General features: G+C 59.3%; 1 protein-coding gene across 2 annotated transcripts in view; it reads left to right on the top strand.

Moving 5' to 3' along the window:
- Positions 1-317: 317 nt before the first annotated feature.
- RBFOX3 (RNA binding fox-1 homolog 3) overlaps positions 318-23239 on the top strand; it is a 391647-nt gene continuing 368725 nt past the window's right edge. For both annotated transcript variants that reach the window (XM_045986475.1, XM_045986472.1), the window contains exon 1: positions 318-631. The gene's annotated coding sequence lies outside the window, so the exon portion shown is untranslated. The remainder of the gene's footprint in view (positions 632-23239) is intronic.

Here is a 23239-nt window from a genome sequence, read left to right as displayed (position 1 = left end):
CGGGCTCTGGGAACCCCTGTGCCTCGCCCACTTCTCCCTTGCTGGGGCTCCGCGGGGCTGGCACTGCGGGCTACCAGGGTGCGTGGGGCCTCTCCGCCCCACCGCTGTCCCCGGCCGCCGGAGCCCCCTTCCTCGCCGCGCGCTGCGCTCTCCGCCCGAGCCGCCGCCGCCGCCGCGTGCTCCCGCTGTCTCCTCGCTCCAGCCGAGCGAGCCAGAGGAACCGGGGAGAGGGAGAAAGCGAAAGGGGGAGGAGAGAGAGGCGAGAGGGAGAGAGAGGAGGGAGGGAGGGAGGGGAAGAGAGCGAGCGAGCGAGAGAGGGCGAGAGGAGGCGGTGGCGAGGGAAGAGCGAGCGCGGAGCGCCGAGCCGAGCGGGGCTGCTCCGGAGCCTGCGGAGCCTTCTCGGATAGCCGCCCCGGCCCCCTGCCCGGGCCCGGCCCCAGCCGCTTGCGTGGTCGGAGGAGACGCGGCCGCCTCTGCCGCCGCCACCGCCCGAGCCCGGCCCCGCACGCCCCTCGCCGCCGGCCAGCCGTGCCCGCGCGGCCCCGGGACGCCGCTGCCTGCTCGGGGGCCGGGATGCAGCCGGGGCATGGCCGCCGGGCCCCCGTCACCTGCCGCGGGGAGCGCTGAGCCCGTGAGTAGCCCGACCCTAGCCGCCCACGCATTGCCCTGCGGCGGTCATTACCTTCGCAGTTGCACGAACTGGGGGCCGTGGGGCGGGGGTGGCGCGGCCCGGGAGGGGCGCTGGAGACCCCGCAGAGGGAGGCGGGGCTGCACCGTGCGGCTGGGGACCATCCCGAGGGCGCTTGGGGTGGGGTGGCGCCCTCGGGGTCAGGGGTCTCTCTGCGGGGTCTTGGCTCCCCAGGTCCCTCCTGGGCTGGGGTCGCGACACGTGGCCCAGCCGGAGGTCGGAGGGACGGTTTTGTGAATGGGAAGGCCCCGGGGTCGGACTCCATGGAGACGCAGGGGAGTCCCGCGCGCTGTGTGGCGGCAGTGGCGGCGGCGGCGGCGGCACAATGCCCGGCGCGGGGAACTCCCGAGCGGGGGGAGGCCGAGGCGCACGGAGATCCCGGCCCGGTGGGGCGTCTCTAGGGAGGCGGCCGGAGCCCGAGCGAGTGGGAGCAGGGGTTAGCCACCCCGCGGGGTGCAGTGCTCCTCTCTCCCAACACCCAGGCCCCGAGAGCCCTGCCGGAGTCCTGGGGGAGGAGGCTTCGCCGGAGGAGTTGAGGACCCAAAGGAGTTGTGCGGAGGAAGGGGCTCGTACGGCTCCTAAGAGCAGCCGGGCCTCAGCGCCGCGCTACGCGCGAGGGTAGGCAGCGTGGGCGGGTGGGGGGGTAGTGACAAGCAGCGGGCAGGGCCCTCCAGGGGGCGGGGTGGGGGCGCTCCCGGCGGAGTCTCCAGCCCCAGCGGAGCGGCTTCTCCCCAGCCTGGGTCGCCCCCCGGCGCCAGCGCCACCGGGCTGGGGAAGCTAGAGCGGGAGGACCCGGCACAACCCTGGCCCAAACTTTCTGCCCCGGTGGCCCCGGGAGGCAGCGACACTCGTCCCTTCGGGAGGGCTGTCTCTCTGTGGGTGCGGCTAGAGGCCCGAGGTCACATCCTCCCCCTGGCGCGGAGTCTCCCTGGGGTGCCTCACCGCATGCCCTCGCGGGTGGGGGCCTCACCCTGTCTGGGTAAGGGGGAGGGAGCTGCGCCTGGTCGCTGGGACCCTGTCCCACCCAGAGCGGCTCCAGGATCCAGAGTCTTACGTGGGGTGGGGGGTGTTGTTGGGAGTCCAGAACTCCCGCTCCACGCCAGCGGGTTCGGGGTCCTGCAGGGTGGGGGGAAGCTCCTCCGTGATAGCTTTCCAGCTTTTCCGAGGGACTAGGTTTATTTTTTAATGGTCACTTGTGAAAAGGACTCCCGACGAGCTGCTTTTCCTGTCGCGTAAGAAACACCTGGCGGTGGAGGCCGAGGAGTGGGACTGAGGGCTGCATCCCCCAGGCGAGCCCCCTCCCCTGCCAGGGATGAAGTGAAGTTGGAGCTCCTTACATGCTGGGTCGCTGTGTTCCTGCCGGAATACCCTCCACGCTCAGGGCTGCCCTGGGCGCGCACCTGGGAGACCAGGACACTCAGCACCGAGCAGGTCCCAGGGTAGTGGAGTCAGGTCGCCCTTAATGAGGTCTTTCAGTTGGAAGGCAGCTTTGGTTTTACTGGTCTGCAAAAAATAAATACATAAATAAATAAAAAATAAAAAACTATAAACATCACAGCAGAACCTGCTCATTAAGTGTGCATAGTGGATTTGGGCGGATGTCTTAATTAGGCTGCGTTGTTAGCGGGGTTATTACACTAATTAAAACCAGACCCTCTAGGTGAGCAAAAATTGTGGAGGGAGAGGGAGAAAAGTTGCAGTGAAAGCCTCACCCAAAGAAAGCAAGATGCCTGCAGGTGGGGCGTGTTCCCCCTGTGGGGGCTTCTTAGGACAGTGTCGGGGGAGGGGGCTTCAGTGCACCCCCTCCCTTCCCAAGGCTGAGGACGGAGGAGGCTGCTACCCCTATCCCTCCCCAGGGACTGGAGGCCTCCGGGGCTGCCTCACACTCCTGGAAGCAATGGTTAACCCTTCGTTCCCCTGCCGGGAGTTTCAGGGAGGGGAATGGTGTGGGTGAGGTGGGAAACCCTGGGGGTTTCGGAGCAGAGGCAGAGTGACATGGGTGCACCGTGCCAGCCATTCTGGGCCTGGTGAGGCTGCTGTGTGCAAGAGGGACGGTCCGCCAGTGGCGTATAGGCTGTTTGCCTCAGAGCCGCTGGGGTTTTCTGGCATGAGGTGCCCATTTCCAACAACAGTTCCCTCCCCCATAAAAAGAGGACCTGAATGATTTATCTGATCCACCCCCCAGGGGCCTGGGGCTTAGAGAGACCTCCCGTCCACTTCCCCCGGGGCCTTGGGTCTTCTCAGGATGCTGGGAGAAGCTGGGAATTCAGGGAGTTGTCTCCCCCCCCCACCACACACACAAGGCCTGGCCTCTCTGGCTGCGTCAGGCCTTCTTTTGGAATGCCCCTTCCCCAGTGCCCTCTGACAGGAGCAGAAGCAAAGCTGGATGTATTCACTGCTCTCTGCAGGGGCCAGAGGCCGGGCTGGAGGGAAGGTGGAGGTCTGCCCCCCCACCCCCACCCCGGCCACCTAGGAAGCCCCAGGCCTGCGGCCCAGCGGCAGCACCAAGGACAGGGCCAGGGGCCCGCCGCCTCTGACATTGTACTGGGCTGCAGGGGGCCACTGGGGGCGCTGCCGGCGCTGCCTGCTACGGGGAAGGGGAGGGCTCTGGAGGTACCCGCAGAGCTAGGGGAGCCGGGGGCCAGTGAAGAGGCAGATTTAGGAAGGAGGCAGGTGGGAGGACTCCTGGGTGCCCTTCCAGAGTGGGTCTTCTGTGGTGTTCCTGCCACTTACTCAACTTTGTGCGATGCCAGTGGCTTGTGGGAGAAATGGAGAGAAATTATGAGCTCGTTGCTATCTGGGGATGCACGAGTCATGCAAGGCAGCGGCCAGAAAAAATGCTCCCCCCATTGTGGATCCTTGCCAGCCTGGTGTAGCTCAAGCCTGTCTCTACCGTGCAGACTTCTTCCCAGCCGCCCCTTCAGCCATCGCCTGAGGCTCCTTCATTCTGTGATGTGTACAAGTTGGAGGCGCCTTGCCCTTACAGGCGGGGAGCGGGGCTGGCTTATCCCCGCCTCCTCCTGTCACGCACGCTATTTGGTGCATGCGTGTGGGATCAGCAGTGAAGGAATGTTCAAGTGAAGGGAGCTCCTGTCCCACCCAGAAGTGTCCAGGCGGTGTGGGGAGGGGGGCCTTATGTTGGGCGTGGAGTTGCCACCCGGGGCGACGGCGCCATGCGTCCACCTCCACAATGGAATGGTGTTTCCCAGGATCGCAGTGTGGGCCTCACCTCCTTGAGGCCTTCCTCCAGCCCAGCTGTCCGTGTGTCTGCAGTCTGTGGTCCCTGGTCTCTCTGTGCTTACTTATGGCCGCGCTCCTCCTCTCTACTCGGTTATAAAGACAAATGGAACCTGACCCGCGGCTGGCATTTGGTGAGGAATTTTTTATTTTTAAACAAGTGAAGGGGAAAAACCATCTTGCAACTTTCCCCCCTTGAGCAGAGATGCTCCTTCTTGGGCACCTGCCTTTCCCCAAACCCCCGCCCGCAGCAGGCCTTCTCTCCCGCACAGCGGACGGGCTTTATGAACATATCCCATTTGCACCTACATCTTTTTGATGAGCTGCAGTGTCTCCCCACGTTCTGTTATAAGAGCAGCACGTTATTTTCACAGGTTCATGAAACATTCAGGCAACCGAAACATCTTATTTTCTGGCGCCCCTCTGAAGTAGGTTTCTCTCTGAACCATCGCTGTCTCTTTTATTTATAACATTCTGGTTCCATCTCCCCACTTCTCACTGTCTGTCTGTCCGTCTCTCCCCACTCCCCCATGCCTTTGTCCCCCCGCCCCGTACTTTCTGGGTGGTGCGGGCACTTTGTGACTTTGTCCTTGCATTGCCCGTGAGAGCTGAGGACAGCTTTCAATTAGCAGTTGGATGGTGGTAATAATCGAGTACACAGTGGGCTCTGTTTTGTGGGGGGCCCTGCAGACAGAAGGATGAGCGTCCTCACTTAAGCACCTTGAGATGAGGACTGATCTGGTGTGTAGAATATGGGTTTTAACGTCGGTGCTCTAAGTAAATTACTTCGCTGTAGCCATTTCTCCAGGGCCACCAGATCATGCCTTAGGAAGGTGACTTGAGATAACAAAGCACATAAAATCCGTTACTTTATTTGAAAGTGTTTCCTTTAATGGGGGGTGGGGGAAGCTCACAGTATACAGATTGCATTTTGGAAAGTGTTGCCGGTCTGGGTAGAGCCAAACTGAATGTTCCAGGTGGGGCCTCAGGGCCTAGGAAAGACTGTCCGCTTTCTTTTAGATCAGGATATCCTACAGATGTGCTCAACTGTGTGATAGGGCCGTCTTCTCTTGAATCTAGTCTCCACTCTCCCTGTGCAGCTCGGGGCTGGTTCCTGCTGACCCCACGTGGGAGGTGGCTTATAACTTGTTAGCGTCCATGTCATGTTGTGGGTTGGGGTCTTCAGAGTCAGTAGTGTTCTCTGAGGATGAAGAGCAAAGCAGTTCTCTTGCCAAAAAAACAAAACAAAACAAAACAACAAAAAAACCAACACAAAACGTTTAACATCTAAAGCCAGAGAGTCCCAGCAGAAGAAAAGGAGGGAGGATATGTGTTTTCCGCAGACCTTCAGGCACTTACTGCTGTGGTTAGTGGCCGTCCTGAGATCTTCCTCCCAAGGTTCTAGAAGAGCAGGGGCATGGGTGAAGCAGCAGCGCGGGACCTAGCTGCACCAGGCTGCTTCTGAGAGCCACTCCAGGTCATTGGTGCTGTGTGCGCAGGTGTCTGCCAGGTGTCTGCCGCACGCTGTGGGGAGCGAGCCAACCCTCTGGTCGGTCGCGGTTCTGGACAGTGACTGGAAACCAGGAGGAGAGGCAGGTGCTCAGGTATGTCTCTGTTAGCCCTTTTAGAAAACAGTCCCACTTGCAGGTGAGCGAACTGCCTGGGGGACAGATACCTCCTACCAGCCAGACTCTGCAGTTACATCAGGTTCCTTCTGGGGACTTGGACACGATCATAACTTGTATCTTTTGTGTGTAAGAGAGGAGAATCCGTGTGCCTTTATTTTTCTGGGACATTTTGGTTTCACCAAGGTGAAACCAAGAAGAATTCTCCTTCCACCAAAACGACGAAGCAAGAAGTAACACAACCCCCTCCAAAAGATCCTTCTCGTGGGGCCACCAGTGCAGTTGTGTGGGCAGTGTACTGCACAAGCCTGGGGCACATGTGGACCTCTGCCTGTAAATGGTGGAACACCACAGGCTGGCTCATCAGTCTCCTTGTCTGTGACACCAGATGAGACTGAGGGATGATGATGGCAGGAAGGGTGTCCCTCTGGGGCCGGGGCCCTTCCCCTATCCCCCTGCGATTTGTGTCTTTGGGCCCTGGGTAACTGGTGATCCCTGGGCTGGGTGTCCTGTCTCAGGATCGTTTCCTTGTAGGCCAGAGTAACGGGAGCGCAGAGAAGCACGTGTTCTCAGCACCAAAGCCTCGACGTGTGAAGGTGGGAACCTCTGAAGGCCGAGGGATGTGTTTCCTTGTGTCGAAAAGGGGGATGGGTCACCCGAGGAGTGAATGCCCAGGTGCATTTGGAAGTAATTTCTTGCTAACGAATGGTTTGAAAATCCTTACTGAATATAAATCAGAGGTCTCTCTGCCAGATTACATAGATAATACCTCTGACATCTTGTGGAACTTTTCTTCTAAGGATCGGGGGCAGGCGGATGCTCCCGGGTCTGTACAGAGGACCTGCCGGGCACCTTAAAACCCAAGCTTGTGCTGCTGACTTCTCCCCCACCCCATATTTTTTCTTTGCTGCTGGCAGTAGCAAGAGCGGGTCCGCAGCCTCCTGTTTTCAGCAGGAGGTGTGAAGATGGTTTTCCAGTAGTTTACCTGGGCCGGCCACACACACAGTGTGTCCCTGTGCCCTGTTACGGCAGGACCCAAGGAGAGAAAGGCAAATCAGGAAGGGTTGTGTTCTGGCTCCTGTCGGCCACCAGCTCTTGCTGGCTCAGCCTCACAGCCTTGCCTCTCCCTGGAGTCCTTGTTAGTGTCAGGGGAGTCCCTGAGACTTGTGTGGCCCTGGTGTTCCTCTCGCAGGCTGCTGGTGTAAGAGCCACCCTTCACCCCCGGGCCACACAGTTCCAATGCACATTCGAATCCTACGCAACTTCTGGACCGAGCGGTGGGTTCTTTACCTTGTGGAGACTTCACGGCCCTTGGGGCAGCAGCACTGTTGCTCAGCGCACAGAGGAGGCAAGCGCCTGCCCGTGCTGGCGTTGGGGGGCGGAGCTGACCACAGCGTGCTATGGGGGGACTCAGACTTGTCCACCGGTGACTGGGGCGAGCTCACAAACCTGTTTGCTCAGCTGGGCAGTGGGGAGGCAGCCGCCGTCAAGGGGCTGACACTTAGTAGGCACATAGTGGCTGGTCGGGAGCGTGGGCCTTCTCTGGGGCCACCTGCCTGCCAGAGGAATGAGCATCTCATCTGAGTCAAGGACACAGCCTCTGCTCTGTCTCCTGTGGCCACAAGGAGATGACATGGTTTTCAGATGGGTTCAGGTGGCAAGATGGACGTGGGTCTGGTGTCTCTTTATAGCATTTCTTACTTACTTGGGTGGTCAGGAGGCACCCCCAGGAGCAGCCTGGCAGCTCATGCTCTCAGGGACAGGCCAGGCAGAGGGACGTGAGTCAGGTCCTGTCTGTGGGACTGTGGACCCAGGGATCATTGGGAGAGCAGGAGACTCTTGCCTGCTCACGCTGTGTTGCGTCAATGGGCCACCTCTCCCTTCTCATGCTTCCGTTTCCTGAGGTGGGGGGGTGTGGGATGATCTCAAGAACCAGAGTTGGGGGGTGCTGCAGCTGGTCTCTTTGCTTTTGCTGAAGTAGCCTTGGATTCTAAGGTTTGGGGGCCCTTGGTCACTGCTGGCTGGGTTTTCCATGAGTGGGGGAAGGGGGGAAGCATCTTGACCCTGCCCCCACCACCACCCTTCCCAGATCTCCATGAACCTGTGGACCACCCCCAAAACACACAGTCTCGTGCAGAGAGATTCTGTCCCATCTCTGCCTTCAGTGCGGGGACAAGTGACGACCAAAACATGGTCTGGCAAAAACCATTAGCTGTGAACATACAGTGTGTGTGTCTTTCTGGAACACTGACTCTTCCTCATTGAAAGGACCACAGTGGAGCCGTTAGGCACGGCTGGGACCCCCACTGCAGGGACAGGTGAGGTGGAACCAGGGCCCAAGGGGCTGCTTACACAGGCTCCTTGTAGGCCGGGGATGGGGCTGTAGTTCACCAGCCTCCCTGCTGCGCTCCCCGAGCTGCTGGTAATGGGCTTCATGACACCGCTGCCTGCCTCGTAGGGGTGCCGTCTGTGGGTACGTGAGTCAAGTGTTTTGGAATCTTAGCAGGAAAGAGGTGAGCTGGGGAACCCTGCGTGAGAACCGTTATCTTCAAGGGTAGTGTCATAAACAGCGCTTGCGGACAGCCCACGCCACATCGAAAGTTAGGCCGCGAGGCTGCCTGCTGGCCAGAGGGGGTTGACGGAAGCTGGGTGATGGCCTTTGTTTGCGGGGGAGCCCGTTCCCCTTGTCCTCACCACGAAAGCCCTTCGGGGGTCTGGGACTGCCTTCCAGCATGATGGCCAGCGAGCACGTTCCCCACGCCATGCCTGGGGTCTCTCTGCAAGCGTGCCCCGGAGCTGGAAGATGCGTGTGGGACCCCTCCTGTCGCTGGTGATACTGCAGCAGTGAGCACTTGCTTTCCTGACGTGTCTGTGCTAAATGCACGAGTGCCCCCCACCGTAGGTTGAAATCTCATCTTAAGAGCAGACGTGTCTGCACAGAGCGGATGCGGAAAACTGGAACCAGGTCATGCGTAGTGGTGTCTGCGTTTCCATGTTGGAAATGTAGCCTGCGGTCTCTGACCCCACCCCGGCCCCTGGTCATCACGTTGTTCCTCGGCTGTGGTCCCAGAGACCTAGTAAGGAAGAACCTCCCGCGCCACCGTCACACACGCGATAATCTGTTCTGTTCGGATCCAAAGACGAAGACTCACAAGACCAGACTTGGAAAATTTTGGCCCCCGAGGGTAATTTTTCAGAAAGTAATGAGCGCTAGAAATGAGGGCTGTAAGGCAAGTCTTTAGGTAATAATCATAACTGTGATGTGCAGTGTCTCGAAGCGTGTTAATAACACAGCAACATTGCAGAAAGATGAAGTCTGCCGGAAGAGGAAGGAGATGTGCTTTGGGGCCTGAGGCTGGTCCTTCTGTAGCCGCCTCACATCCGGGGCTCTGCCCCTGTGGCCCGTCCCCATCTCTTCTCGGGAGGCCCCATCCCCCCGGCTGGCGTTCAGTTGCACACGATGTGGCTGGGACGGAGAAATAGGATTTCCTTCCCAGTGGGCTCCTTCTGGGGCCGTGCTGTTTTCCAGCTAGGCAAAGGAATGCTGAGCCTTCCCCAGGGTCTGGCCCCGCGTGATTGGAGTCAGGCTGCTCCAGAGCTGGGGCCTGAGGAGGTGGCCCTGGGCACCCCCCCATTGTCCCTCCAGGCTGCAGTGGTGAGTCCTCTGCAGTGCCCCGCCCCCAGTAGCAGCCAGAGCGTGTGGGCCACACGTGCTCCTCTGCCCTTCCCACTCTCCCCTGCCCTGACCCCGTAGCCTCTTTCAGTTTCTCCTGCTCCCTCCCCCCAACCTCAAAGCCGGCAGACCTCTCCAGTGGGATGCAGGTGAGGGGCTGGCAATGGCAGGTCAAGCAGCACTGAGCTCAGCAGCTGCGAGGAAAGATTTACGGTTCCTCCCTGCCCTGCTGGATGGACGATTAAAGCCCCGCACGGCTGGAGGAGAGCGGTGTCGTTCAGAGTCAGGACGGTCAGAATAAATCCGTCGCCTCCGCTTCGATGGCTGAGCTGGACTGCTTCCCGGGGCCTTTCCGGCGGGAGCCCCCTCGCTTGTAGGTCCGAAGGCTCCAGGGTGGACTGTTGAAGGAGCTGACGCATCCTGAGCGCCAGAGGAGTTGGAGCCTGAAGACACCAGGAGTCTCCTCGCAGGTGGGGGACACGCTGCCAGCCTTCGGGGCAGATTCTGGATGACGCGTTTGCAGGTGTTTGTCTCAGCACCTGGCACCCGTGAGAGCCGCAGACGGCAGCGTTTGTGGTCCGAGGAGTGGACCCCCACCTGACAGTGGACTGTATGTGCACACGCACGTGTGCGCGGGTACTGGTGCACGCCGACACGCACGTGGGTGTGCGGACACAGACGTGTGCATGCCGGCACGTGTGTGAATGGATGTGGGGACGTGTGCATGCAGGTGTGTGCACGCTGGCACACGTGTGTGAATGGGTATGGCGTGTGTGGGTGCAGGTGTGTGCACGCTGGCACACGTGTATGTGTGTGTGGATGCAGCCGTGTGCGCGCGCACACAAGCAATACATGTGTGCGCACACACGTGTGTGCTCACCTGTTGGGCACTGGCGGGCCCTCCCTGTGTCTTTACACCCACGCGGGCCCTGGCCAGGCTCCAGGACTGGGTGTCAGCGCACCGGCCAGCCCTGTGGCGGTCCTTCATGTGTTCTGTGTCTCGTCTCAGTGCCTTCAAGACTCTGGCAGTTTCCTCAAGGAAACTTTGTCTTTGTGGAAGTGAGGTGCCTGCTCGGCCCTCCTACTGGCTAATTGGTGATCCGATCCCGCGTGGGAGTCCTGTCATTCCTAGAAACGCTCGTTACTTCCTGCTTCTCCCCACCTCCCTGCCCGCCCCCTCCCACCTCCCCACTGGGGTCTGAGCTCCACGACGATGCTGGAGCGGTCCACGTGCGGCGTGGGCCGTGGCGTTAGTGGGTGTTGAGCCAGCCAGCACGCCAGGCCTTTCCTGAACTTAGATACTACAATTATGTGCGCAGAAATGCTGAAAGGGCCATTTAGGATTTTTCTGCCTTTAAAAAATAATTCCTTTCTTCACAGCCACGTGCCCAGCCCGTTGGCACCACAGCTGTGACAGGGAGCCTCGCGGTGGCCGTCAAGAGCTCTCCAGCACGCCCGTCTTCCGTGTGTGATAAACAACACACGAACTGCCACCAGCGCCGTGGCCGGGCTCCCCCACTGTCTGCTCCAAGGCGCTCTGCACAATCAAGGCAGCGAGCCTGGTGGGGTGCTCTGGCGCCTGCCAGGACTTGCTGTGCTGGCGCAGCCACGAAAGTGGGCCACTGAACCGGGCAGTGTGCTTGGGTGTGTGCACACCCCATCGGCACATGAGGGTGTCCCTTGGCATGGAGAATCTGCTTGGCCTGGTGGGGAAGGACCGGTGCCCAGGGCAGGGCTCCCAGCGAGGCATTTCTGAGCGTGGGCAGGGATGGGGTTTTGTGGGGGAATGGAGATCACGCACAGGCATTCTGGCCGTCTGTGCGTGTGTGTGTGGGGGGGGGTGATTGTGTGCGGGGACCGGGCTCTGGCAGGGGGTCTCCCCACTTTGGGAGATGCGTGAGAGGTGTCCTGGAACCCGACTGGGACCCCCGGGAGCAGGGTTGCTAGTCTCCAGACTTCTGGGGAAGGGGCAGGTGCTGAGCAGGGCACCGGGGCGCACATGGGAGGTGCGCTGGCTCAAGGTCACCCCGTGCAGAGCACCCCGGCCCGAGGACAGAACCCAGACTTGTGACAGTGGTGAATAGACGTGACGCGTGCTTCCCCCTCCGAAGGCGGTGAACGTCCGCAGGCAGCTGCTGCTTGGACGCTTACCCACAACACTCAGAAAAGTGTTATTCAGGGACCTTGTTATCTTAAAAAAGAAGAGAATCCAGCCCACCCAAGCACCAAATAACAACCAACAACTCACAAACTTATTATTTTTTTTAACTTCCCCAGAGTTGCCATGGTTACCGGCATGCGGGGCTCCCGGGTCTCTAAGTAGATCGGCTGGGAGGAGGCAGGAAACCTCTGGGCTGGGCCTCCGCGGTGTGTTCCCCCATCTGAAGAGCCTGTTGGTGCCCCAGTACACAGGGAAAGGGCTGGGATACTACGGAGATTTTCCAAGACCACAGAATGTGATATTCTGATGCAGTGCTTCTGAGCTGCCGGAGACAGAGTCTGTCTCCCACGCTAAAATAATTATAGCTAGGAGAGCAGAGAATACATCATTCCAGGGCCTTCACAGCGAGGAGTGTGTGTGCGCGTGTGCGTGCTTCAGCCCCGGCACGGGCTCTGGCTCCTTCGGGGAGCACACACGTTGCCTGGCCGTGTGTGGAAGGGCAGCCACGGCCCCAGGCACCTGGCTCCTGGGGCCCGCCTAGCACACGTCCAGGCCGTGCCGTCGGATGGTGGATTTCGGCAGGGGATATTTTTGGAGGACCAGTGGGGAAGGTGGGAAAGGGTGGATCAGGTGGGAGAAAGAAGCTGGGTCCAGATTCCTTGTGGCCAGACTCAGGTCTACCCCTGTGAGAATGGGCTCTCACAATGGGCAGAGGCGCCATTCTGCCTTCTGCCGGCTCAGCCCGTGTGTCCAGAACGCTAACCAAAAAGGGAAGGGGCCGGGCTGGGAGTGAGCTGTGTGTCCTGCTGCCGTGCACTTTGGGGTCTGGATGCTTTTCTCCCATGCGATGGACAGAATGGCCAGCTGCTGCGTGTCGGGGGGCCCTGAGGCCCCGGCGCCTTGGGGGGTATCTGCTCCCTGCTGGCGTGTCTCCCACAAGCACGGGAGGCAGCGGGGTGGTGTGGGCGCACTCAGCAGGCAGTAATGGATGTAGGCAGTGAATTCTGGGTGTTGGGGGACATTGTGACAGATGAGGGCCCTGCTCTCGGGCTGCGTGGCTCAGGGTCAGCCCTGGGGACCTCAGAGGGCTCAGTTTGGGCCGGGTCTCTAGTTTCCTTCCTTTCCGCCCAGCAGAGAGCAGACGACGTGCTGTAACTGCCCGGCAGGGCCGCACCTCTCTCCCCTTGCACTGTGGTCCTTGCTGGTTCCAGCGGCGGCCTGAGCCCCTCGGGCATGGCTGGGCCGGTGTGGCCCCTCGCAGAAGCCAGTTCCCCAGTTTGTGCCGGGCTCGCTTTTCCACGGACGAGATGCAGTCTGACTTCCGCGACGTTTTCTTGGCCAGTTCGTGAGCCCTGGTTTAAGGGGGCTGAGTGAGTCCAGGAGCCCTGGGGTCTTTTCGTGAAGTGCTTGCGTACACATGGCCGGAAGGGGGGCGTTGAGGCTGGCAGTGATCCCCATTTCTCCTGGAGAATCCTAGGAGCTGCTTGGCTGGTCAGGTAAATGGTGAAAGCGAGTGGGGAGCTTCTGGATCCTTCCACGAACCTGAGGCAGAGCCTTGTCTGTGGCCATGTCCAGGGTGGGTGGGCATCCGGAATGCTGGCCCACTTTCAAACAGAGGACACGAAGAGCCATCCCCAGAGCCGCTGCCCATGGCTCTCTCCGTCCCCGTCTTCATGGCACTTCTCTGGGAGTCGTAATTAGCACTGACGCAGAAGCACGAGACATGACAGACCCCAGTAGGTGTTGCACATCTGTCTCCCACAGCAGATCGGAAATGCTTCGAAGGCAGGGACCCTGTTTTCTGCAAAACGCATGGGACCGTTCTCAGTCAGTATTTGTGGGCTCTCTGACAGCTGGCCGGGGTGGCCCCGTGCCCCGTGAGCCTTGCATCCTGGTTGGGCCTGCTGGCAAGTGGCCCGTGTGCATTTCTGCCTCCCGTTGGTTCTGGCGCTAACAGCCCCGCAGAGTCTTACTGGTGTGGGAGGGTGTGCAGGAGGCCTGGGCCGCCGCCCGGCTGTGCTGTGGGCACACCCTGTGCCCTGGGGCCGGTGCTGGGGGTGGGAGTGGGGGCTGTTGCCAGAGGGCCCTGCTGATCTGTAGGAAAGCTACTGGGGTTCCCAGCCTGGAGAGGAAACGGACCCTGTTCTGGCCCTGGGGTTTGCCGGGGTGAGGCAGTGCCCTAAGGGTTTGGTTGGGCTGTGCATCCAGCTTCCTTCCGCTTCAGCCCGCAGCGAGCCTTGGCCTGTGTTCTGCTGGCTCCCCAGAACCAGGGTCGGCTGCCAAAGAGAGTAGAATGCCTCTAGGAGTGGGGGTCTCAGATATGCCTTCGAGCTGCCCCTCTTTGCTGGGCTTGGAGTGAGGAGTAGGTATAGGGGAGGGAAAATTCCTAGGAAGGTGCTGGGCTGTTCTAGAAGATGGCAGGCTCTTCTGGAAGGCGGCCCGAGACTCCTCTAGGTGCGTGACCCTGGGGCTGGCGTGTCCTTTGGAGGGCAGTGCCATCATCCACAGGGGCATCGGCTCGTGCTTACGGATGCTGATGGAAGGCAGCAGTGACCGCATAGTTCAGGATGGCAGAGGAATCAGTATTGTTTATATTTAGCTTGTGAATAGCTGCACATTTCTCTGCTGGCAGATCGGTCTTCACAAGTATATTCTGTGGAATCCAAGAATCTGCTGTCCGCGGGCCAAGGGCGGCCACCTTGCTCCCCCCAGGAGGGTTGTTGGAACACACGAGGACCCCGTGTGACTTGGCGGCCTGCATGGAGGGACGTGCCAGCCCAGCCAGCCCAGTGCCACCCTCTCCCAGACCGCCCACTGCTAAGAAAGTCCTGCGGGAGGGCATGGTCTGAGTAGACGGCGGGTTTTGTGCGTTTAGACGCATGGGGACAGGTGTGTCCATCGTCTGTCACGACTGTGATGGTGAACAGTTCGTGTCACACCAGTGTGTGCACGCACCCTGGCCTCGTTTTGTCTACTCTCTTGCTGGGTGAGGGGCTGGGGGCTCCGCGGTGGGAGGCTCACTTAGGGCGGCAGCCCCAGTGTGGGTGGAGGGGCTGCCCTGGGCGCCCGTGTGCCGTGCCCTGGGCCATGCCGAACATCCTGCACCATCCCGTGGGGCCCAGAAGGCCGCACCTCAGCCTGGGCACTGCTGCTCTTTGGCACCAAAGTTTACAAAAAGCCCTTCAATTGCTGAGGTGCCTCACATTGGACATGGTGTCGATTTAAATTTTATATTTAAACCGTTGACTGCGCTCCCACTGCCCTCCCAGAAGAGAACTGCGGGGTCACACGGGCTCAGGGACAGCAACAGGGACCGAGAGGCTTCCTGTTCAGGGGTCAGGGGTCCCACGGCCACAGGCCTGGGGTGGTCTCTGTTTGCTGTGCTCGTCTGGGGTCCTGGGGTGCCCCACAGGAGTGACTGACTCCCCAAGTTGATGTGTGAGAGGACAGGCCTTTGAGATGCGCTGGTTGATGACAATGAAAAGAAGCTGCCAGAGAACCTCTTGGGATCTGGAGACAATGGTCTGTTTCATCCCCTGTCCCTCAGCAGGATTCCACCCCCATCCCCCGACCCTGGTGTGCAGAACCTTCTAGAAGTAAGGCCTTGTTCCTGGACACACACCGTCAGTCTCAGAAGGTCCCTCACGGGTTTTAGGAGCATTCTGGCATACCTCAGCCTTTCGCTCTTGGATTCCTTCTGCTTCCAGCGTTGGGGGAAAAGGGCGCAGCCTCTCTCCTCTCTGGCACATAGTAGGTGCTTCATAAATACTGCTGTCCTTTTGTCCTGAGAACTTTTGTCCTGAGAATGCAGCTGGAAATAAGCTTCGTGAGCCTCAGCTGCATCTCTCCCTCCGTAGCCCCAACCTTGAAACCTATTTTCTCAGGAGGAAGGAGGGGGCAGGCCAGGAGAAGGAACAGTTTGATGGAAGGGTTCCCAGGTGTCCAGACCCGCCCATGTGCCTCTCCTCTGAGTGGGTTTGGTTTCTGTCCTGGAGCCTGCTGGTGCTAGTCTTCTGTTTTCCTCTGCTGGCCCTCAGGACCGGAGCAGCCTGGCGAGAGAACGCGTGCTGGGCCAGAGCAGATGACCGTCTGTCCAGGGCGGAGCCTGGCCGCGTGCCTGGCGTGACCGGCAGGTCCCTTTGCCGGCCCTTCCTCCTCTTGTCATTTACAAATCAAGACGCAAAGTGGGGACACGCGCTGGTAGGAGACACAGTCCTATCATAGAGTTACCTAAACCGGTCAGGCCACCCTGGTTCCCAGAAATGAGATTATTTTAGAATTCCATCAGATTAGGGGAGGATTCCTCTTTGGTTCTGTCTCCCTGCCCCTTCCTCTTTCTCCCCCCCTACCCAGCCCCCACGGCCGATGAAAGATTTTCTGGCAGTGTCAAGGAAATGTGACCTGGTTCTGTAATAAAGAGGAGGCTTATTAGAATTAAGGCCTAACAGCGTTAAAAAGCAATCTTTGCAAGATTGAGGCCACGGGGGAATTGTAAATTCTCAGCAAAGACCTCATTGAAGGATTGGAATAAAAACTTGACATGCATGTGCGGGCGGGCACACATGAAGGGATCCTCAAAAAACAAAAGAAGCTTAGTTTAAAAAAAAGAGCAAAGTGGGGGGGGAGGAAGTGGGGGCAGCTGGGGAAAGATGGGGGGGCTCTGTCCCTAGTCTGACGTGGGGATCTCCCGGGTAGCCCGAGGGGCCGGCGTCCCTCCTCTCTCTGCCAGGCTCCGCAGTTCGCTTCCCAGCTGGCTGTTGGCGCCGCTCAGCAGGCTGGGGTTTGTGGGCTGCTTGGGCCGGGTTGCGGGGGACGTGGGAGCAGGGGAGCAGGGCGGTGGGGTGTGCCTGGCTCCTGGGCAGGGAAGCAGGGAGGGTGGAGAACAGGGCCTTGGGATTAAGCCCAAAGTGATGTTGTCGTTGAGGGGACCCTCCTGGAGAGGCCAGCGTGCGTCTTCCTAGTGCTGTCGTCCTTTGGGGCAGCGGTAACAGCGCACCACGGATGGGGGCTTATGAACAATGCGCGTTGACTTCTCCCAGTCACTGGGGTCCAGGATCACGGTGCCGGCAGACCCGGAGTGTGGTGAGGGCCTCCTAGTTCATAGATGGCTGTGTCCTCCCTGTGTCCTCACATGGCGGAAGGGGCCAGGGGATTCTCTTGGGGATCCCTTTTTTAAGGGCACTAACCCCATTCACGGGCTCCTCCTTTGTGGCCTGCTCACCTCCCCAAAGCCTCACCTCCTAACACTGTCACTGTGAAGGTTGGGTTTCCACGTAGGAATTTGGTGGTAGGGGGACATATACACTTACCTGTTGGTCCTGCAGTGACCAGTCTCACGGTGGGGTACTTGGCAAGCTGGCCCTCGGGACAGGCTGGGGGTCAGGGTGGGTAGAGGGCGTACGGTCTCCTGGAAATAGACAGCCGCTTTGTTTTGGGCCTCCTGGGACCACCTCGGGAGAGCGTGTGGCTTGGAGACCTCTGGGCTCCTCTCTCATTGGCCATGGCTGCTCAGCTCCCCTGCATGGGGTGTCTCCTGCCTCATGCCCCTCATCAGCTCTGTCTGGAGGGAGAGGGGCTCGCTCAGGAGCTAACGGAGCAGCTGAGGTGGGGGGACTTAATGCGGCCAGGCAGCCCTCCACCGTGGGGGACTGGCTTGGGGGAAATGCCACCCCACCCCAGCCTCTCCACCGTCTCGGGGATGGGCTGATCCACGTGTTTCCCTGGGGGTCTCATGAATCTGGGTTGAGCCCCCACAGGATGAACAGGTCATTAATGCTATGTAAATATGCGCGCACACGCCGTTCTTCCCTCCCCATCTCAGGCTCCTGCTCCCGCTGCCGGGATCACTCCCGAACCCTGTTCCAGCCTGTATTTCAGGGGCTCCAGGCTAATGCAGCGACCCCACAGCACACCCGCTACTGCTGAGGCCCGGATTCAGGATCGGGACGGAGTGCCACGTGGGCTTTCATCACTTGGGGCTGCCCCCGACACACAGAGGCGCTCAGTGAATGTCTGTGGATGGATGAGTTTGGACACAGGTGTCCTTGCCTCTCGGATGGGCGGAGCCTGACTGGGGGCTCTTCCTTTTGGTGCCAGGACTGGTCATGGGGATGATGGGGATGGCATCCCTCCCCCCGCCCCCATCCCTAAGAAGAAGACAAAGCGTTGTGACCAGTACTCAGAGGTGGGAGAAAAACAAAGCCCCTGGAGCAGGTGGGCTCATTCCAGCAGGGACTCCCAAGGCCATGGCGCCTGGCTTCCCTGGCCCCATGGTGGACATTCCTCCATGGCCACCGGCCACCGGAACCCTGGGCAGGTGTCATGGCTGAACTTCATCCCCAGCCCTGGATCCTTGTCCTGGGACAGTGAAGTGGGGAGATGGAGTGAGCCAGGCCTGCGTGATGCCACTGTGTACTGAAAATTCACCTGGCAGAAGGGACAGGGGACAGCTCCCTCGTTCCGGGAGCCCAACAGTGCCTTTGGAAGTGGCTTGTCTTCAGAAGCTGGCCAAGGCTTACACTGTGCCCCTGGGAGATGGGACCCCTGGGATTTCTGGCAAGTTGTCTCCAGTCTCGAGCACCTCTGCTTGTAAGAGGGTCATTGGAGATTTCCGTGAGGTTTGGGGTGGGGTCTGGGCTAGTCCTCTTCTGTGACATGGGTCATGGTGAGACCCTCTCAGGGCTGAGTGGATGTCCCTGTGTCCACTGTTCCCTTCTGGGGAGCGGGGGCCATCTGGATGCCAGGGAACGGAGATGGGACATCCGGGAAAGACAGGTGCCAGGGGGCTGTTGTCTGCTTCAGTAGGAGTGCTGGTGCCCGGGTGACTTTTATAGTACCTTTGACCTTCACCTTTCTCTCCCGGAGGAGCCGGCTCCACCCTGCTGGCCAGGTCAGGTGGCCCGCCTTCAGCCAGTGTTCTAGCCCCGAAGGGCCATCAGCAAAGGCAGTTGCATTTCAGGCCATTACAAAAAATATCTGAGGAGGTTGGGAAGGAAGTAACAGTCCCAAACTTGGCAACAAATTGATGGCAATTTTTGGAAGCTTATCTGTGTGAAGAACGCTCGGCAGGAATATTCTCTTGCCTCTTCAACAAAGGGCAATTATGTGCAATCCTGTGCTTTTGTGGGCTTCCCCAGAAGGACTCACCGGAGTCTCCTTTACAGTCTGCTTGTGTGGCTGCCCCTGCCAGGGCCTGTCACCTGGGTCCTTGTCCCCATCAGGGATCAGAACAGTAAATGAGAGTGTGTGTGCTGGGGGCAGTGCAGGGGGAGAGGAACTAGATGGGGGGGGCAGGTTGGGGCAAATGGAGGGGAAGAGAAAGCAGCCCAGATGCAGGGTTTCCTTTCTGGGGGTCCCCACAGCATGGGGGCTGCTGTGCCCCTACCCAGCTTTCAGGAAATGCACAGGGAGGGGTTGTCCAGCTAGAGGGTCGAAGGCGCTTTCCCTGTAACCCTCCTTCTTCTTCCTTTCTTGTTTTGATTTGAGTCTGAGGACTTCATTCTCCAAAAGCTGTCATTTTACATAAACCTCTCACCGAGTCACATCCATTCTCACTGCCAAAATCTCCGTATCAGACACTGCTGCCCACCGTGGAACTGACAGCCTTCCCCACCCAGTGCTGGGGCCTTAGGTCTGGAGAGGTAGACGCCTGTGTGCCGTCGGGGTTATGCAGGGAGAGACTGAACGGGGCGCCCTGTTGCCAGCAGCCCATCACATCCCCTCTGCCTTCCTTGGGCCCCTTGTGGGGGATCCCCGGCTCTTCCCACCGGCTCTTCCAGCTGGGTGCTGCTCGAAGAATCGTGTCCCTGAAAAAGTTGCGTCCTAACCCCTAGGACCTCAGAATGTGGCATTCTTTGGAAATAGGGTCTGTATACGGATAATGTTAAAATGAGGTCATTAGGGTGAGCCCTGATCCAGTATGACGGTTGTCCTTATCAAAGGGAGACATCTGGACCAGACAGGCACGCAGGGAAGCTGACGTGAGGGCACAGGACAGGAGGGCTAGCCCAGGGACACGGGGGGTCGCAGCACGCCAGGCTAGGAGAGAGGCCGGGGACAGCACCTCCCTCAGAGCCTCAGAGGGCACCAGCCCTGCCTGAGCTGCCTGCGCGGACCTGCTGCTGCAGACGGCGAGGGAGCAGACTCCTGGTGCCTTGAGCCCCATACTGCTGCTGCTTTGTTAGGGCTGCCCCAGGACCCTCACATGGCCAGCATGGGAGCCACCAAGCTTAGGACCGGGTTCAGGGCAGAGTCCTTGGCAGGCCCTTCACTTCTGGGGAAGCGAACAGCGATGGTGGGAGTGGGGGTGGGGCAGAACCTGCAGATTCCTTCCTAATTCAGGGGACAGTTGATAAACCCATTATTTTCCTGACTGGGAAGGCCTGGTGCTTTTCACTGGGAGTGGCCTGAGGGTTCTACAGCAAGCCTGCCCTCAGGACGTCTTCAGTCCGGTGGTGGGATGAAGCCCAGGGTCTTCCTGCCGTGATTGTTCCTGGGAGAGTAAAAGCCCAGTCAGTTGCTGAACGGAAGACGACAGGCACAAGGAAGTGCCCGCGGGGGCCTGGCCTGTGTTAGGCTCAGAGGGCTCCTTTATGCACATTATTGTGGGCTCAGGAGCCCGATTGGGGCGCCTCCTCCACAGCCCTGCCACCTAGAAACTCCTACTGGGGCTTTGAGACTCGGCTCTGACGTTCCCTTCTTCCTGATGCAGGCCTGCCCTGATGGCTCCGGCGGCTCCCTCCTCTGTTCTCCCACAGCCTCTCCCCACCTCCAGGAGGGTCCTGTGATTTCCTGGCAGCGCAGCCTGTCCTTCCTGTGGGGGCTCAGAGCCTCTTCTCAATGGCCACGTTTCTCAAGGTGTGGTCCCCGGACCCTGCGTCTGAAACACCGCGTGTCTTGAAACATGCAGGTTCCCAGGCCAGACTCCGCCGACGGCCTGCAGAGTCCGAGGCTGCCAACTGCCCAGGAGGTCCTGAAGCAGAGCCCAGGCTGTAGGGCGGGCTGGGGGGCTCCCGGGCGGGCATCTGAGCAGTCGCACCGGGACAGTGCTGCTGGAAGAGGCTGACTTCTGCCGTCCTGGGCCAGGGTGGGGATCTGGCTGGGCGGCCCTGCAGGTTGGTGGATGATGCTGGTATTCTGGTCATGACAGTGCAGTGACGACTCCTCCCCGCTGCAGACAGAAGGACTGGCCCATTACTGTGGACGGTAGGTCAGATGGCTCCCCGTTAGAACTGAAAAAGCAGAACGGCAGCCGGCGCCTCTTGAAAAGGCAGGATAGAGTAGAGGTCTCCGGAGCAGGCTGCCTGTGCTGGGCGCATCACGCACCTCTGGCTCCGCCCCAGACCCCGCCCACTGCACAGGCCCCGCCCCTCACGAGCATGCCCCGCCCCCTCGCGGAGATGACTGTGCACAGGGGTTGCCATGCGGAGGCTTGGGATGTTAGCCCTGTGCCTTTCTGCTCATGCCGCCTCCACGTTTTCGGGCCGTGGGGTGTGAGGTCCTGGGGAATCTGTGCCCCGAAGGGTGGGTGTTCTGGGTCTCTGTTGTCCGTCTCCCTGCCTACAGGCACCTGCCGCACAGTTTTTGGGGCTGGCCAGGTGTTGAGTCGATTTCAAACGGCGGTGCCAGGACCAGCTTCTTCATCTGCAGCAGCACAAGGAAATTTTTTTTTTTTTTTGCCCTCCAGCATGGAATTTTCCCAGTTATTTTAAATAAGTTTCATTTATTTGTGCTTGGCATTCAGATAGGAATTACCAGCCTCGCACAGATGCAAATTCAGAGTCCTAAAAGGAATACTGACAGCAGTTGCAACCACATCACCATCTCTCATGCGATCAGATGCCCCGGCTGCCGTCAGAGCAAAATGGAGCATTTGAAAAGCTGTAGGAGAACACACTCTCTAACAAAACAAGCCCCTCTGGAGAAACCCAGGACACGGTGCTTCTGGGAGCTCTGCAGGGCCTCCAAGTGGCTCCTTCCGTTTCTGATGGAAAATGCATGCAAAGAAAAATTGAAACCAAAGATCTCACCAAGTAAATCAAACCCCACCAGAGTGGATGTTGCTGCACGTCTCCACTGGGTTTCATCCAGGCAGAGCAGGGGGATGAAGGCCTGGGGCGTCTTCATGCTTTAGGGGGAAGCGTGTATCATTTAGCTCTTGTCACGTAACAAACAAGTCCCCAAACTTGGAAGCATGGAACAGCGGTCGGGTCTTCTTGCTCATGACTTTGTGGGTTGGCTGAGCACTTGTGCTGATCTTGGTGGGGCTCGCGCATGCGTCAGTGGTCAGATGGTGGGTGGGCTGCAGGACTGGCGACTGGTTTTTAACTTGTTGTGGGTTTTCAACCTCCAGAAGGCTAGGCAGAAAATGGAAGTGAGTGTGACCCGTGGAGGCCTAGACTCGGAGCTGGCCACCACTGTTTCCCAGTCATCTTCTGGCCCAAGTGTCAGGAGGCCAGTCCTGATTCCTCGTGAGGAGATAGACCCGCCTCCTTGTGGGAGGGGCTAAGAGGTCCCATTGCCAAGGTGGGTGTTTACATGGAGGTGTGAGCGGTCAGGGGGCACTTTTGCAATCAGTCTGCACCTGATGGAACGCTGGCATTGAGAATCAGCCCGTCTTGAAGGCATGGCCTGGCTGATGGCAAGGCTGGTCCGCAGGCTTTTGGATTTGGCCGTGGGGGCTCAGCACCGTGGAGACACACGGACACTCAGGGTGGAGGGTCCTGTCCTGGCTCCTTGCTCAGTCCCCCATTGAACCTGCCCTAACATCAGCGCTCCCTTCTCAGGACCCACTGCTTTTAGTCGTCCACACTGTGTGCACTTCCTGGGCTTGTCCTCTCTACCACCCCTGTACTGTTGGGGGTTCCTTGTGCCCTGACCCTCTCCCCTGCTGTCCCTGCACTGGGATCTTGACCCGGCCACTGTAGCCCTCTTCTGCATTACATCCAAACTCCTGGGCCTTTTCCTGCATCCTCCTCAGACTTGACAGGTCCAAACAGGCAGGCCTCCCCCAGATCTGGTCCTCTCTATTTCCGAGGATGCCAGCTTTGTCTGCCCTCCCTGTTTGTGCAGGCCAGCGGCCTGCGACTTACCCATCCTCTCTGTGTCTCCTGTTCTGTTTGATTCTCCCCTTTCCTGCAGACGCAGCCTTCTCTAGCCACGACTGTGTCCATCGCCTCCCACCTGCCTCTGACAGGCTTTGGGTGTGGAGTGGGAAGTGGATTGGGGGTGGGGTGGGCAGAGCATCTTTGAAAAATGCAAATCTGGTCATACTGAATCGCGGCTGACATGCTTTAATGGCTTCCCATTGCTCTCGGGATAAAGATGAAGATGCTGAGCAGCCACTCCTGGAGCCGCCCTTCCTCCTGGTCTTGCAGGAGGTCCTCAAAAAGGCTGCACTCTTTGGTGCCTCGGGGCCTTTGCACAGACAGTTCCCTCGGCGGGCAGTGCTCACCATCCTATCCCCCTTTACCTTGTTGTTGATCCCAACCCAGTCTGGCAGCGTCACTTCCTTAAAGAAGCATTCCTTGACTGCCCCCGCCCAGAGGTCCCCGTTAGGTTTCCCCTGCACCCCTCGCAGACCCCCCTGTCGCTCTGGTCACAGCTGCAGCGCAGTCGCTGTGGTGCATTATTGACGTCCATCTGCGCTCTGTAAGGCCAGGTGCCTCACGGTGCCTCTAGAACCCAGTGTGGGGCCTGCTCCCGAAAGGTTCAGCCATTGGTTGAGATCAGTGAAAGAATGTGTCAGGGACTTCCACACACGCCAGCTCGGGGGGGGGTCCCCAAAATAAGCCAGTGAGGTAGACATCATTGGCCCCACTTGACAGAGAGGAAACGGAGGCCCAGGAGGCCAGGGT

The sequence above is a fragment of the Meles meles genome, chromosome 18 (genome assembly GCF_922984935.1).
Source record: "Meles meles chromosome 18, mMelMel3.1 paternal haplotype, whole genome shotgun sequence".
Lineage (NCBI taxonomy): Eukaryota > Metazoa > Chordata > Mammalia > Carnivora > Mustelidae > Meles > Meles meles.
The sequence above is the reverse complement of the archived record's forward strand: the minus strand, read 5'-3'. Positions and strand labels throughout refer to the sequence as shown.